We start from the raw sequence: 7,474 nt of genomic DNA on the forward strand, positions 1-7,474 counted from the left end.
AAGTCCTTGAGTTTTTCTACTAGTACTGTACACAGTACCTGTATATGAAAACTTCTTATAAAATACTGTACACCAGGTTTTGTGAACACTAGGCCAATTAACCTTCCCTTATTTTTTTTTCAGTATAATGTTACTTCATTATTACCCCTTATTAAACCTTCCACTCTGTCTATCCCAGATTTATCTCTCGAGTAACTCAACTCTGTAGCTTGAGTTTTAGAGGATTCTGGTTTATTCTAAGTCCATGTTTCACAGCCATAAGGTGAACCTCTCCCGCTGGCACTGTTTGGGCTGAGAGAGAGAGAGAGAGAAGGGAGAAAGATGTGGTCTGGAGAGGAAAGAGAAAGCAGTGGAAGGAAATTGTAGAAAGAAAGAATTACTGTACCATCTCTAAGTTGCCTCTATCTTCAAGATTACATCCTTCCCGTAATAATACTTCCCAACTTTTAAATGACACTTCTTCCATGTATATTTTTCCTTAACCCCTTCACTACAGGGATGCCACTTTTTAATACTATATAGGTACAGTCTCTCCCCGACTTACGACAGGGTTAGGGACCCAAATCCAGGTCGTAAGTCGAATTGGTCATAATGCGAAAATAATACATAGAAAATCTAAAATGGGTGTCTCTTTTTCTTCTCAGCACCACAAAACTCTCACTTTTAAGCTTGCTAGCCATTTTAAAGGGAATTAAAAAAAAAAAATTTGTCAGTACACAGCGCAATTACTAAAGTTGGGACTCGAAAATATGTACAGTAGTACCCCGCTTAACGCGGTCAATTGAACCCACAGGGTACCGCGTTAAGTGAAAACCGCGTTAAGTGAACAACAGAACATATGGGATTAATTCCAATAGAGACTGGCCCGACCCCCAAACTCCACTTTTTAACGACACACAACTATGTTGTAGTAAAAATTTTATCTTAACTTTATGATGGTATGCACACACAATTAATAATAAAGAGAAATATCAATAATATTAGGTTTTTTAACACTTGCATTAGTAGAAAAGATGGCTGGGCACACGGGGATGGGGGGTTGGTTCCGAGGCAGAGGGCAGATTATTGGCCCTCACCTGTATCACTTGTATCAATTGTATCACTATCCACCACAGAGGCTTGCAGGGCCTCTTTGTCAAACCCCCTCAAAGGCCATATAAGTCCATATCCTCACTATAATTATCACTATCACTGACTTGGGCCGGCTGTGGTGGGTGGCGGGTGAAGAACTCGGTAATGTTTTGATGACTGGGCGACCTTGTGCTCATCGTGCCCGCGCCGCTTCCCGCGTATATGATGAAAAATTCCGCGTTAAGTGAAAGTTCAGCTCTGGCGAGGCACCGCGTATATGATAAAACGCGTTAAGTGAAACCGCGTTAGGCGGGGTAATACTGTACTGTAATTTGAAAAATTTTTGGTACGACTGAGGCGGTCGTAAGTCGAGGAGTAGCTGTACTTTGTTTGGGTAGTGTCAGATGATTTTATTTAGATAGGAGTAGGTTAGGTTCATCATAATTCTCAATATTTATATGCTGTTGCCATTTTCTATTCTGTTTTGTTTATGCTCTAAAAATAAAATCACGTGTAATATACAACACACTGGAATCTTTTTTAGACTGCAGTATTAATAATAGAAAGCTTAATGTAGTTTTATTATTTATGTACTTTATATATCATCTGTGTTCTTACACTAAAACAGTATCATAGGCATTGCAATCATTGATGCCATACTTATTTTCTGGTGTAATACAAAATTCTAGACATTCTAAGTACATCATTATACACACCTCCAAATAATACAAAAAGTAAATTAGAAATATTAGAGTCAATAAAAAACCAAACATGCTATCTTCTATTATTCAGAACAATACTGTAATGATGATTATATATATATATATATATATATATATATATATATATATATATATATATATATATATATATATATATATATATATATATATATATATGCAACTAAATCACTCCACTGTGTAGTAGTATCATGTGAATAGCGCTAACTATAGCACATATATATATATATATATATATATATATATATATATATATATATATATATATATATATATATATATATATATATATATATATATATATATATATATATATATATATATATATATATATATATATATATATATATATAACCAAAGACATTTTTATTTGTACCAGTATATTCTGTTCCAAAATGTCCATACATTTTGAGAACCTTGGGATGATCATGTGAAATGGATAGGGTTTCACCTCTTATTGGCCTTTGTAAGTGAAGAGATTTTGACAATCAAAAAGTTAATACATATCAAGTTTTTATACTTGTGTAATTACATCTCAATCACCTGAGTGACAATGAACACTTAGCAAGACTAGTGATCAACTAGTCCTGTAAATAGTAAGCTTTACATTGTCTGCTGCAGCAGCCAAGTATAAACATTGTTTACATTTCATTTTACATTTATGACTGCTTCTGCAGACCCAAGTGGCCTTGAAATTTTTTTTTCTCAATACCAGAGACAAATGGATACAAATATACAATGTATTATATTACCTGCTGAGATAACTTTCAGAACTTTGTAATGGTCTCTGCTATTGTGCGGGATGTTAAAAATTATACCAAGCCCTTGAAGATGACTCCAGTAAAGCATTCTTCAAAATACTGGCAAATCTTAAAGAATGGTGTTGATAATACAAGGCACAATCACAGGTGCTGACCAGAACATAACAATTACTTGAAGGCCACATATAAGGTAACCCTTTCTTATCCAAGAAGATACTCATTAACTCACTGGGAAGTTTTCATCAGATGGTAACATTAGGAACTTAAAGACTGATTTACTTGCATACACTATTTGCATGGTTATGCTACTTTACGACATATTTGTGTATGAAAAAAAATATATATTATTTTATTATTCATAAAAAATTCAGTTTTAAATCACACTAATTAATATTTAGCAATGTCAGATGCTACAAAATGTTATAGCATGCTGCACATGATGTATTTCAATTATGTCAACGACAATATTACCACACTTGATTGTAAAAAAAAAATAAAAATAATTCAAACATCGTACTACTGGCTATTAAGATCTGTTTTATCTATCGCACGAATGTTTACTTACTAAATAATACATAAAATTATTAAAAGAACATACTCTTTAAATGTTACCTGCATCCTGTTGATCTTTTGGAATAAATTTTCTATTCACTGTGATACTATGACTCATCTGGCCCACCTAGGACACGAGGTTAAGAATAAGAAAATATTTCTCTCTTCTCTGGTTCTTAATTTTTCATCAGGGTAGACTTGAGTGAAGTCCATTTCTACAAACAGTATACTGTGCAGACTTGCCAATAAATTGTTTCATTGATCTGCAGAACAATCAGTACCCACCTGCATACAAAACAAAGTGATTCCTTTATCTCACCTGCAACACAAGCAATAAACATTAAAGTAAAATAAATAATCTGAAGCAACTGTTTACTGTTAATCAGTACAATGGGATCAATACACTGTCATATTAATAACTAAAGCCAACCAATAACTATAAAAGCCATAAAAACTGTTGATTTAAGAAGTGGTAAATACTGTTTTTTCTTCTAGTAGGAACATTATTCAAAAGATTTTAATTGTCATTAGACTTGATACATTCATTTGCAACCAAAGATATCCCAATACAGATAGTCTCCGAGTTATGAACTGGTTACATTCCTGGACCCTGTCCGTAAGATACTGTGAATAAAGTGGTGTTAAACAATATAGACTAATGAAATTAATATAAAAAATGTGATTTTAGGAACTGATTTTTGTGATGAATATACTGGGATCTCATTCATAAGTCAGGCATTTGTAACTCGGGGACTGCCTGCATATTCATGTATGCAAACATCAAGTGTCTGAGCATGTACAGTACTACATATAGTATTTGTGACCATATATTTGTTGCCATTATGTAGATTGATTATCAGTGGATCATACAGACTATTTTATACAATTTAATAACAACTTTATAATCAACACGTGAAAAAGCAGTTCATGTTCACTGATCATACTGCACTCCCAATCCTTTTATATTCACTCTCTCCTGAGATTATCCAATCTGGCCTGGATGTCTTCATCTGCAGCATCTGCTACAGCTACAGGTGTCTTTGAGGCAGCAGTTGTTCCAAGTGTTCCACCAGCAGATGGGAGCTCACTCAAACCCTCTGTCATTTGGAGGCCAAGCTCATCTAGGACTTGGGACACAATAGCATCACTGTCAATGAAGTAAAAGAAGACAATCAGCAATATCATCCAACACTTAGTAGGATTTTTTTTCACATCCTCTACCTCATACAGTAATGCTTTCCCAGGAAAACCCAAGTAATGGTAATGATTTCATTAGTGTGAAGTGAAAACATATATTATCAGGGTGATATTTTTAGCTTTTTAATTGGAAAAAAAAGTGCGCCTTATATGCCGTAAAATAAGGTATTATTATTTCATTTTTGTGCCAGTTGGTTGACGCTGTTGGCTAATGGTGGCAGCATATAACAAATCTATTTAACATTTGTAAAATTAACACATAGTGAGATCACCTTGTAGTAATGATTATCTGAATAACACCTTTAACCAACAAAGAATTTATGTTTCATATTAATTTCCACATGCAAGACATAATCTTGGAATGGTAAATGTAGTACAGTACTGTCCTGTACTATACCATCTGTCTTCATTTCCTATAATTTCTAATGTACTGTTTAATTATCAATGATGAAGGAAAAATTGTGGGGTTTCACCACTTTTATTACTTTTACTACTTAGTATACTTAGTTAAAGCTTGAACTATAATACATTACCTCTCCTCCTCATCATCCTCATCACCCATGGCGTCATCTATAACATCATTCATCATCTCTTCTTTCATGTCCATAATTTCAGTCTGCTTTTCAAATTCCTGCATTATCTGCTGGATCTGTGGGAGCTTCAGTTGCCTGTCAAAAAATAAAAATAAAAATGTATAAAATATATAATATATATATATATATATATATATATATATATATATATATATATATATATATATATATATATATATATATATATATATATATATATATATATATATATATATATATATATATATATATATGTATATATATATATATATATATATATATATATATATATATATATATATATATAAATATATATATATATTTATATATATACAGTTAACTCACTTTACGGTTCCGCATTCGCCACGCGTGCCTGCCAGAACCTGCTCACATTAGTGCACGTGACTCCATTACGCCGGAGAGGTCCGGGCGCGACGCTATTTTAGATTCGCCCCACCCGCCACCCCGCCCGCCTGCCTGCCTGCTCTCTCCTCCCTCCGCTTAGCAAGCGGGCGCGGTATAGTTGGCAAGAGTGTGTGTCTTTGTTATGCTATCACTGACGCCATATGACGACAGACCTGTGATTGGCCATGCATCCTACTCCCCTGCTGCTAGCTGTAATTGGCTTAAAGTATTATGACGTCCACCCGGGGGAGAGGGAGGGAGGAGGAAAGACGACGCTGACCTAGCCGCTGTAGTTTCATCCTCTAGGCCAATTCGCAAACGCCGCATCCATTGTTCCCCGAAATGGCTTCCTCCGCCGACCACCACACCCCCAGAGAGAAACCTTCCTTACCTGGACCCAGCGCACTAAACCAAAGAAGACACGACGTCTCCTTAAGCCACGAGGTGAAGTATAGCATCATCCAAGAGTTGGAGAAAGAACAAGGCAGGTTGATTTGGCGGGCCATATGGCGGAACGTAATTCCACGATCCGGACTATAAAGAAGGATTCAGCTAAGATAAAGTATACATGAAGATCACAAAGTCTAAGCAGGTGCTTCTATGATCAAGTATTTTCACAACCAGGTGCTTCTCAAGACAGAAAAATTACTTGTGAGGTTTCTAAAGGCCAGGCGCGACGGAACATGGCGTCGACACGCCGCTTGTTATGACTACGACGTGAACTGTACATGGCAGTGGCATCAAAGATGGAACTTCAGAGCCCAAACCCTTGCACGCTTCCTCTGGATGGTTGGCTATGCTTAAGATCCGAACAAGATCACCAATATAAACATTGGTGGTGAAGAAGAGTGCTGATTGTGCGGCCCTCGAATTTCTCCGCTTTTACTACGGAGATTATGGAGGAAGGACAGTACAGCATCTACCAGGTGTTTAACATGGACGAATCTGGTCTTTTTCTGGAAAAGCTTACCTTCCAAGTCCTCTGCTAGAAGAATGCCAGCAGGATTCAAATGAAAATGCAGAAGGAACGATCACCGCCCTGTTTACTTCACCAATGCCTCCGTACCTGTGTGTAAGCCTGCTATCGGTGATCCACACAGCACGCAGCCACACGCCTACAAAACAATGGACATGACCAAGCTAAACGCCCACTGGCTGACCGCACGAAGGTGGATGTTCTCACACTGTCCTCTCCTGGTTTGATGACTGTTTTGTCTCGGCGTAAAAAAATCTGTGAGCGAGCAGAATGTGCCATTTAATATTTGTTGCTGCTGACAACGCACCAGGACACTCTCGCCCCTACCGTTAGATCGCCACCCCAACGTAAAAGTGGGTCTTCCTTCCTCCCAACATCACGCCTAATCCAGCCCATGGACCAGGAGTTATTTGCAATGTGAAAGCTGCATTTCAACAAAAAAAAAATTCCAGCTCCTGAACGACTACACCAACACCAGGAAGGAGTTATGTGAATCCTGGAGTGACACCACCACCGGAGAAAAGAAATGAAGAAGATGAGGATCAACAGTTAGGAACAGCAAAAAAATACTCTTCAAACAATTCTGAGAGTATTTAACATCAAGAAAGCTAGACTTCTTGGTGAGCCATGGGATCAGCTGTCTGCTGCTACACCTGTCACGCATGGAGACATGTGTTGCATGGAATACCAGGGTGAGAGGAGGAGCTGACCTGTGACTGGTGAGGTTCAGTAAGTAGTGGACCTGCCAGAGAAGCTGCGCGAGACTGTTACAGTTCCAGGCCCGAGACCACCAACCACGCCCATATCCTGGAGGTGATCAGAGATCCTGAAGATCATTTACTTGAGATGTTGGAAGAAGAACACGCCAGTGAAGAGAGGAAGAAGGTGCTGCTATTCTCCGAAGAACACAATTTAAGAGAAGATATTAAGGGTGCCATGGAGTGTGTGCAGAGAAGATGAAGTCCTTCCTTTCCGCGACAATGACGATGACCGCTATGAAGTCTTCCATACCTGCCAGCAGGCTAGGAGCCAGACATCAAGGTGTATCAATGACAACATCAACGCCAGCCGCCAGCAAAGAGCAACAGATTTTTCAACTCCACCACAGCCAGCCCAAGCAAAGATAGTGGCAGTGAAGATGATTTTGAGGGATTTATTAGGAAGTCCTGACAACTGTGGTGACAGTGATGGTGATTCACC

General features: G+C 37.5%; 1 pseudogene; it reads right to left on the reverse strand.

The window, feature by feature from the left end:
• Positions 1 to 2,044: 2,044 nt before the first annotated feature.
• Positions 2,045 to 7,474, reverse strand: part of LOC121866555 — a 21,273-nt pseudogene continuing 15,843 nt past the window's right edge.

The sequence above is a fragment of the Homarus americanus genome, unplaced genomic scaffold (genome assembly GCF_018991925.1).
Source record: "Homarus americanus isolate GMGI-L3 unplaced genomic scaffold, GMGI_Hamer_2.0 scaffold16430, whole genome shotgun sequence".
NCBI lineage: Eukaryota > Metazoa > Arthropoda > Malacostraca > Decapoda > Nephropidae > Homarus > Homarus americanus.